Source organism: Nothoprocta perdicaria, unplaced genomic scaffold, assembly GCF_003342845.1.
Source record: "Nothoprocta perdicaria isolate Ctin4 unplaced genomic scaffold, notPer1 scaffold_185, whole genome shotgun sequence".
Classification (NCBI taxonomy): domain Eukaryota; kingdom Metazoa; phylum Chordata; class Aves; order Tinamiformes; family Tinamidae; genus Nothoprocta; species Nothoprocta perdicaria.
The window spans coordinates 1,215,550-1,224,322 of record NW_020455038.1 but is presented as its reverse complement, the minus strand read 5'-3'; positions in this window follow the sequence as shown (position 1 = coordinate 1,224,322).

Genomic DNA, 8,773 nt, shown 5'->3' with positions numbered 1-8,773 from the left:
GATTTCTCTTTTCCCTTTTGACTGCAAACAATCCTTTCAGCTCTGGTCACTGAAGACAACTGGCAATGAAATGGGTGTGCGAGAGAGGAGGAAACCAGATATTATGTTACTTAAAAGTCATTCATCATGTCGCAGGAAGGCAGGAATCTGAACTCCTGAAATAAATAAGCACTGACGGTGCTTGTTTCTGCCTGCACAAAGGGGCTGGAGCTCAAAGCCACTTTTAATCTCTAAATACTCCTTCTGTACCTGGGCCAGTTTCACTGTGCTGGGTTCACAGCGTGGTGAGAAGAACACGGCGTGTTGAAATATTCCTGGGCTAGGCATTGCTGTGGATATGGACCAGCTTTACCCACGTGGAAGCTGAAGAACAGCATGATTCCAGGTTAAATTCTCCAGCCTGAGTTATAATGATCCATTTCCTCTGTTGAGATCCCACAGAAGTTAGTCAGTGGGGCTGCTGGGATGGATTGTTGCTGCTGCTCTGTTCTCTGATGCTGGTTCTTATCCCTCCGCATACCACAGAGCCCAGCGTGCCACACGAGAGGCCTGGGGGTACCAGCTGCAATGTGCATGTGGGAAGCTGCTCACTGAATGCCCTGTGGACTGGGACAGCAGCTACTATTTTTCTCCTCATCTTTCTCTTTATTTAAGCAAGCTGCAGAGGTTAATTGAAGCCCAGGTTTGCTTTTTCATCAGCTAATGTGCAAGGAAGGTGCTGCGAGGATGCTGGCAGAGCTAGGACTACCTCTCCTTAGATCTGGTTACAACATGTCAGGGTCCCATAGAGAAAGGAGGAAAATAAAGGGAGAACACAGGATGTGAGACTACAATATATAGGCGGAATGCACAGCCCTGCCCTGTCGTGGTGCACGGACAGGGAGGGGAGAGCTCCTGGAGGCTGCAGTGAGGCAGGGAAGTTGGTAAAATTTCCTGTGCGAGTTGGAATCGCATTAATCTTTAATGTGCAGTCTTAGCATCTGTTCCTCCTTTGTAGGATATCAGCACTTTTAATTTTTAAGCATGTCTTAGCCTAAGCCTGGGAAGAGAGATCCTATAACCAAGAGAATATACATTATTAACCTTGAGGCTTCGGCCTGGGACCTGTTTCTGCAGCTTCTCCAGCTCGGGTTCGGAGCAGGCAGATGAGCCCCAGCCCCTGGGGCAACTCCAGGGGCAGTTCTGACACAGCAGACACAAGCGCTCGTGTATGTTGGTAGTTCATAATTAGGCCAAAAAGTTTATACTGACTAATGAAGGATCACTGATGACTGCGATGTAATCTCAGGAAAGATACGGTTTCTAGTCCTTATCTCTGAAAAGCAGCCGCGAGGCCTACGCGAGTAGCCATAGGACGAGGTCCCTGACTCGCCCTGTGAATTATTGATGGAATTCTATTCGGGTGAGAAAGGAGCCCCGTACTTAGCGGCACAGTGGTACAAAGGACCGTAAACAAGTTCAAAGCACCTTTTGAATGGCTTAGCTGGAATAATTGTTAACAGCTGCCTGTAACAACATTCAGGATGGATTCCCAGGTAACTTTAATTATTAGTGGCTATAGCAGTAGATGTCTTAGCAGCTAGCTAGCGATGGAGTGCCATGTGACATTTCTGTTAACTGCTTTAGCAAATATTTGGGTAGTGCATTTCATAGGTGAGATGACAGTATAATGATTTTTTGAAGCGATACCTTTATAAAGCACACAACTGCTATTATTCAATCACAGATATCTAGTCTTGTTTCAAAACCCTCATGGGGCAGAGTAAATGTGCACTGCGTTCGTCTTGGATAATACGCGTTCTGCAGCAAGAACCGCTTCTGTCCTTGTGGTACCTGTGTATTCCTAAATTCATCTCTCTGCTTGGAAATGTATTTTAGTGGACTTGGAGATTTCTTGGAAGCTGTGGCTGAAAGGACGTCACTTGCGTGCCAAGGAAGCCTTGGCAGAGGAGCTGCCAGCTGGAACTCCAGGATCAAAGCAGTCGCGTTATTTTTAACAGGACACTAAAATGTGCAGGTGTATGGCAATTGGTGCGTGTATTTCTAGGTGACTTTCTGTCATCAGAGGCTGTAGCAAAACTTCCAGGGGAAGCTGTGTGGGATGCCAGGGGCTGTGCTGTGTCAGGAGCACAGATTCCTTTCCTGAATAGCCCAACTTAGTCTCTCCTGGTGCCTGCACATATGGGAAAGCGGGCGCAGCTTTCATGTGGCTCTGTCTCCAGAGTTGTCTTCAAATCTCCTCAGAAAATCCAGTGACGACGTTCAGAGTTTGAACTGCAGGACCTCCAGCTGACCTTGGCAGTCATGATCCAGAGCTGACCTGTGAACGAAGGGATGGTGTGGCGGGGCTCTTGCAATCTCTTTCGCATATGGCACGCTGCAAAATAGCTGTTAGGCCTCCATTTACTGAGCATCCGCATGCTTAGCGGATGCCCAAGGGAAAAATGGATCCTTTTCTTTCTCCTTCCTCAGACAGCCAGAGGCTCTCCCTGGCCGACAGAACGGAGTCCAAGCTTCCAACAGATTTTATGAAGGTTGGTTGTGCAGCAGAGATGATGTCCTAGGCGAACTGTGGCCGCAGAAAGCAGCCTTGTTGAGCGGTTAGGCTGGGGACAGACACAGCAGGAGGGGAGACCCTGCCCTGCCTGGGGGGGCCTGAGATGACAGTGACACCGAGTCCCTGGGAGAGCTGCTGAGCGAGCAGAGCCGTGAGCCGCACTGGGCCCGTGCAGCCCCTGCGAGCGCCACGTGACGGAGCTGGGTAGAAGTCGGGTAAAAGTAAGGAAACTATCCCCGGAGCAAGAGAGGCAGGCAGGACATGGAGGTGTTCTTAGGCTGCAATGTTGGAATCGGGGAGAGAACCTTTCCTCACAGGGAAAGTATTTTATTCTGCTTCATTTCACTTTTACATTTTGGTTCTTGTCTTTCTCTCCTTTACTGTGTATCTGTTTGACAGACTCAGACTTATCACCAGCTTTCAGTAGCTGGGGGCTTTTTGCTCAACAGAGTGTGAGTTTTGCTTCCCGCTGTTACACTACTTGATAGGCACTTGACATAAATTACAGCTTTCAAACAAAAACGAATGCTCAAAGGAAAAAATCATTAGACCTTGTCGGATAACCAGCACAACTTCCTTGGCTCTGCTGATATTAAACTTCTTCATTCATCCACCCGAGGGGCGGAAAAGACAGATCAATGAGACCTGCATTTCTTAAATGGAAATCCCAAAGCAGATTCCTGCTGCTGCTGCTTGGTTTCTCCTTTCGAAGGGTGGCTTGAAAGACCATAGAACCGGCACAGGGTCCTAACAGTGTATGGGAGTATCTCCCCCAGCAAAGTTACGCTCTGCGGGTGCTCCTGCCGCCTTCCACAACCTCCCGAGCTTCACGCTGCAATAATTCCTGCAGTGGCTCCAGGTCCTCCTGGCAGGTCGCATCCTTCTTGTTTCTGAAATGTTTTATTAACTGCACATAGCAACAGCCTCTTTCTATATGCTAAGCTGTGTATTTGCAGGAACTGCAAGGTGCGGGAGGATGTCTCATTTAAAAATGAGCCTTTGTTACAATCCCTTTGCTGCCATGGGCTCAGGATTTGTGTGCGGCTCTGCCCTGGGGCTGGGATGTGGCCACCAGCTGCTGAAATGGAGACTTCTATAAGTGTAATGAAAGAGAATATTCTGTGCAAAGCAAACCATGAGGAGCAAGCAGCTTCCAGAGCTGCAGGCAGGGCTGGAAGCCCCTCATGGGTGAAGATTTCCTAGTAAATGCTGATAGTAAATTCCCTGTCCACAAAGACTTCATTGTGCTTCTAGGTGTGTTTTGTAAAAACACAGGGGAATGGAGTGGGAAGGGACCAGGAGCACCGTGCTACCTGTGTTGCCAGCTCGCTCACCGCTCAAACCGGTGGAGGAGTCACTGCAGCACGGGCTCTTTCTCTGCTCGCTTGCAAGAGCTCTACAGTGCTTTAACTTGCCGTTCCTTAATGCTAACGTCCCTGTCACTTATGGACGTTCAAGGACTGTGCTCATTGGTTTTAGGAGCTGCGTGAATCTCCTTTCCAGAAGATGTGACTCTGAAGTTTAGGTTCTAGCTGGAAATACTGTGTTGTGTTAGCTAGGGAAGGTGTTTTAGGGAGGTGGGCAGCGATTTATGCTTTCTAATGAAACGCCCTGTCCTGCAAATAGGAACAGCTCATGATCGTTTAAGGAGCTGCCTCTGGTCAGGCAGTAGCAAATTGACCTGTGTCAGCCTTGAAGAGAACTTTAGCCTTTTTTTAATCTAAAAAGTGCTGATTTGTGGAGTTCTGGACGAGCAGGGTTTGCAGCTTGCTTCAATACGGTCGCATATGTTCCCAAAGTCCTTCCCAGCTGATACCTGCTGGACTGCAGATATTCACTGTGTGCGGATAAAGCCAAAGCATCTTCCCTGGCTGGGCAGGTAGAAATTCCAGAGATGTGCTGGGAATTGCGACGGGCGCTTTGCTCTAACCTGGCTCCGCGGAGCAGGATTACTGGCGCTCAACCAAAACCGGAGCTGCTCATATTAACCCGACGGGCGATTGTTTGATTAGAGCTGACACGCTGAATGGGACTCTCTTTAATGATATTCTCTACCTGTCTCGTTGCGTTAAAGTGGGGAAAGGGAAAAGGGGGAGCGGGGAGCGCGCGGGCGGAAGGCTGGCAGGTGGGATGGCGTATCAGGAGCGGTCTCATGTGCTGAGCCGCCCGGCTTAGCCGACGTCGAGCGCAGAACAAGAAAGAGTTGCCAAGAACAAATCTCTATTGTTCGCTGTCATCTTTAAATGAGTGTCAAAGTAGGCAGGGGGGCTTTGACCGTTAACCGCACAATTTAGGCTGCCTGTCGTGGCCGGCAGCCCCCCCCCTCCGCCGAGTTTCTCAGATTAGAAAAGACGGCCCCGGCCCCTTCTAAATGGGCCAACTCTGCTCCTTTGTGTGCAGACTGCCCAGTGTGAAATCCGCAGCGACGTTAAATGTTTTCTAATGAATAATTACTGAAAGGAAATGCGGGAATATATGTGTAATGGATTGTAGCGCATTAAAATGTTTTATTTTGCGCACAAAAATGTTGTCCTTCAGCAGCGCCGCGATTGTTGCCCAAAGCCTTTTGTGCGGGTGGGATTCCCAATGGATTATCTGTGAGCGCTTACGTTTCAAGCAGAAATCAAAAGGGTCCTTTGGCAAACCAATGTTTTTCAAAATGGCAGCCATGAAGCCCATTTAGTATTTAAAGTTTGGGTTTTAAAGAAATGTTTGAACTCTAGAGATTTTCTCACTTTTTTTCTTGCTTTTGATTTATGAAAGTGAAGTAGTTCACCTCGACCTCCTTTCTATAGAGACAGACAGACAGTCACCCTTTAACAAGTCTATAGCAGACTATTCCCTAGCTACAGACAAGAGGCCTGAAGAATTGTTGGCGTTTCCCTAGGCTGTTGATTAACCTTAAAACCCTCTTATTCTGTATTCTTTTGAAATGAAATTAGGTTACAATGTGTAAGTTTTTCCACAGTATAATTGTATTTATGAATTCTGTTGCTGTGAAAAGTGGGTACAGTAGCTCAAAGGTGCCCCAAGCTGCTTGTTTTGGGTCCAAGACATTGCACTTCTTGCAGTGCCGCGGTGTTTGCAAGTTTCTGTAGTCAAACGTGGAGGGAGTTTCCATGAACAGAGGGGCCAGTCCAGCTGCTATTTCTAAAAAGCATCTGCTCTGCTTATGCTGCGATCCGAAGATTATAGCTTGGTTGCTTGGTGTAAATCAGGTCCACGTTAATTGGTGCACGTGCATTTCCAGGCTATCAAGGGATTGCTCCAACAAGGAAAGTCCTCCCGAGCTGCGCCGAAGCTCCCAGAGTAGGAAGAGTTTCCCCCGGCACATCCCCTTCTTGCAGATGGGCCGTCTTTCCCACCTCCTAAGGCTGAGCTTTGTTACGGCTGCCTCGGCCGGAACCTCTTTGGAGAGCCTGAGGTGCAAGAAGTTGGAGCAGAGCCTGGAGGGTTTCCTGGGTATCAGCCTTGAGGGGCCTGGGCCTGTTTAGTCTAACTTGGGGAGTTTGGTTTTTGGGTTTTATTAGCAGGGGAAAAAAAAAACCAGTGCCTCTGCCCTCCCAGCTTCCTGCATCTTGCTATTTGCTTTTTCTCCTCAAGGCTTAATAGCCACAAAGAGAGATGTTGAACTTCTTAATGTCACTGTAAGACCAGGCAGAGTCAGGTGGCACCAAATGCAAGGCACCAAATTCTCTGACTCCTCTAGACCCTTGTGTTGCTGTGAGTTGCTTTAGGGCACCCTTGTTGCTCAGTGAAGCTCTGCCTTAGTGTGAAGTTTCATAAATGTAAAGCTCTTTACAGGGTCCAAAGCTTCAGCTGGCGTATGTCTGAACCTCTCCATCATTGCCACCTCTGCTCCTGGATCACTGGCTACCCAGAAGTGGGAGCTTTACTCTGTGGAAAACTCTTTCTGCAGAGAAGTAACCCTGGGAAAATGCCTGGTTTTGCTTGTCCCTGCGGCTGGACAGAGCAGGAGAGCAACTGGTGGCCTTGTGCAAAGCAGCAGCCACTGGAGATGAGTCCATCCTGCCTGAAAAGCCTTTGCTGGGAGGCTATTGCTTATGAAAAAGGGGGAAATCCATGGAAACGTCATAGTGAAAAATAAGATGGGTTTGGTGGTGACCTCTAGCGGGGAGAGAGGCCGCTCTAAAGAGGTGCCAGAGAGCCAGGAATGAGGCTAGCCAGGGTCCCACCCTCCCCTGGCACTGCCAGGGAGGCTCCCGCTTTGCTGGAGGAGCTGGGTCGCCCTTTGCTGCTCGGGGGTAGAGGGAAAGCAGCAGGAAAAGCAAAACCCCGAAGGGTTCCTGCTTCTCACCTTGTGAAGTAAAACCACTCGTGAACGTGCGGGGTGGTGAGAAGGCAACTCGGCGGCTCTGGTGGGTCCGGATGGTTTGGGCTCGAGTGGAGGAGCACATTTCTGGTGGACCCAGGAAAAGAGCTTCTGGGAAAAGCTCTTGTTGCAGCCTGGAGTACATTTTCCAGTAGAGTTTTTTTCTCCATAGGCAAGAAAGAAATCTCTGGACTCTTGTAGTTACAGCATGAGGGAAGGAAAATAATCCTCTAAGGCAGCAGCTGCCAGTGTCTTGCTGGGGTAACAGGTACAGAGAAAATCTGAGCACAACCCAGCCTAGAAATGAGATTTTTCTCCTGGTCTAATAGGGAGCAGAGTGTCACTTACCAATTAACATACTGGTGAAAGAGTTGGGCTAAGGAAACCTGATCAGCCTGATAGCAACTGGGGTTTCAGGCTTATTCTTTCATGTTTCTAGGCTTGGAAAGAAGGTAAGATGCTCCTGTCCAGTTTGTATCGAGTTCTTGCTCGGGATGACAAATGCACCTGAAGTGGGAGCAGGCGGCGTTTTTGTTGCATGTTTCCAGTAAAATGGTAAACTGGGCTCAGGTTGTGGGGCAGCTTATGACCATATCAGAGTGAAAAACGGGCATCAGCTGTTGAGGTGGAAAAATGCAGGGGAAATATAGCTTCAGTTCTGTGCTTCTTTGGGTCAGAGCTGGCACAAAGTTTTTGGTGGATCGTTTAAGCTCTTTGTTTGGCCTCGCCTGGGGTATCTGCAGAGGAAGGCGGGTTTTGGAACATGTTTGTTTTGATTAATATGGAGTCGCTGTGCGAGCCCTGGAGTCACCCAGGCGTTCCCGTGGCTTGCAATAATTCTGCTGAGCCGCCCGTTACCCTGCGGCGAAACACTGCTGGTTTCTTGCTTGGACTGTCAGGAATACCTTGAGAACCCCATGCAGGCGGGAGCGAGCATCGCTGTGGAGAAAGGTAAGAGCATTTGGGTGCGATAAGCCCTAAAAGGGGCCATGGGGAGACTCTGGGGAGAAGATGCTTCCCATGTGCTGCACCAGCACTCTGCCCTTGATGGGTGCCAGGGCAGACCAGCAGGATGGTCCTACCTGGATATTTCCATTCTGACTCAGGGCTGAAGAGCTCAGGTGTGTTACTGATGGTGTGTGATGCTGGCTTGGATTTATTTTATATATAAGCTGTGAATTGATAGCTTGATTGCTGGCTAGGGAGAAGCCCTGGCACCTTCTGCAGCCACTGAACGTGCATGGAGCAAGGGTCGTTTTGGGAGGTCGTGGCTCTGTTTCTCACCAGCCCCTTCCCTTTAAGCCCGATGAGATTTGTGCAGCTTGGGGAGGTCTTGGCTGAGCCGTGGGCCAGGGCAAGCAGCTCCCCTTGGATGCGGGAGGCTCCAGCCCCAGTCACTGAGGTGTCCAGATAGAGAAAGTCAAGCTGATTGATGCAGAAACTGGTCTGCTAAATGATGAAGAAAGTAGTAGGGCAAAGGAAAGAAGGTAAATATTTATTGCTATGCGCTTGTGCTTTGATTGGGAAGTGTGTGCTTATACTCATCATTGAGAATAGTCATCCTGTGGCTGCATATGGGCACCAAATAGGATTTTTTTCTAAAATTTTTTTCTTATGGTAAGAAAACATCTATAGATTGTGTTGCCAAATAATATTGAATACTACTCAAGTGGAGTAGAAACTTACCAAAAAAGGATTAATAACTTGCTTTATAGCAGCCCTATATTTGCAGTATAGTAAAACTGCAAGGATACAAACACGGATAAGATGTACTATGTGCAATGAAGAAAGAACATGCTGCTAATGGTAAAAGAAGAAAATAGATATCTCTACAGCAGAGATTAGAAGTGATGACAGTAACGGCACTGAGTGCCTCAGGAATA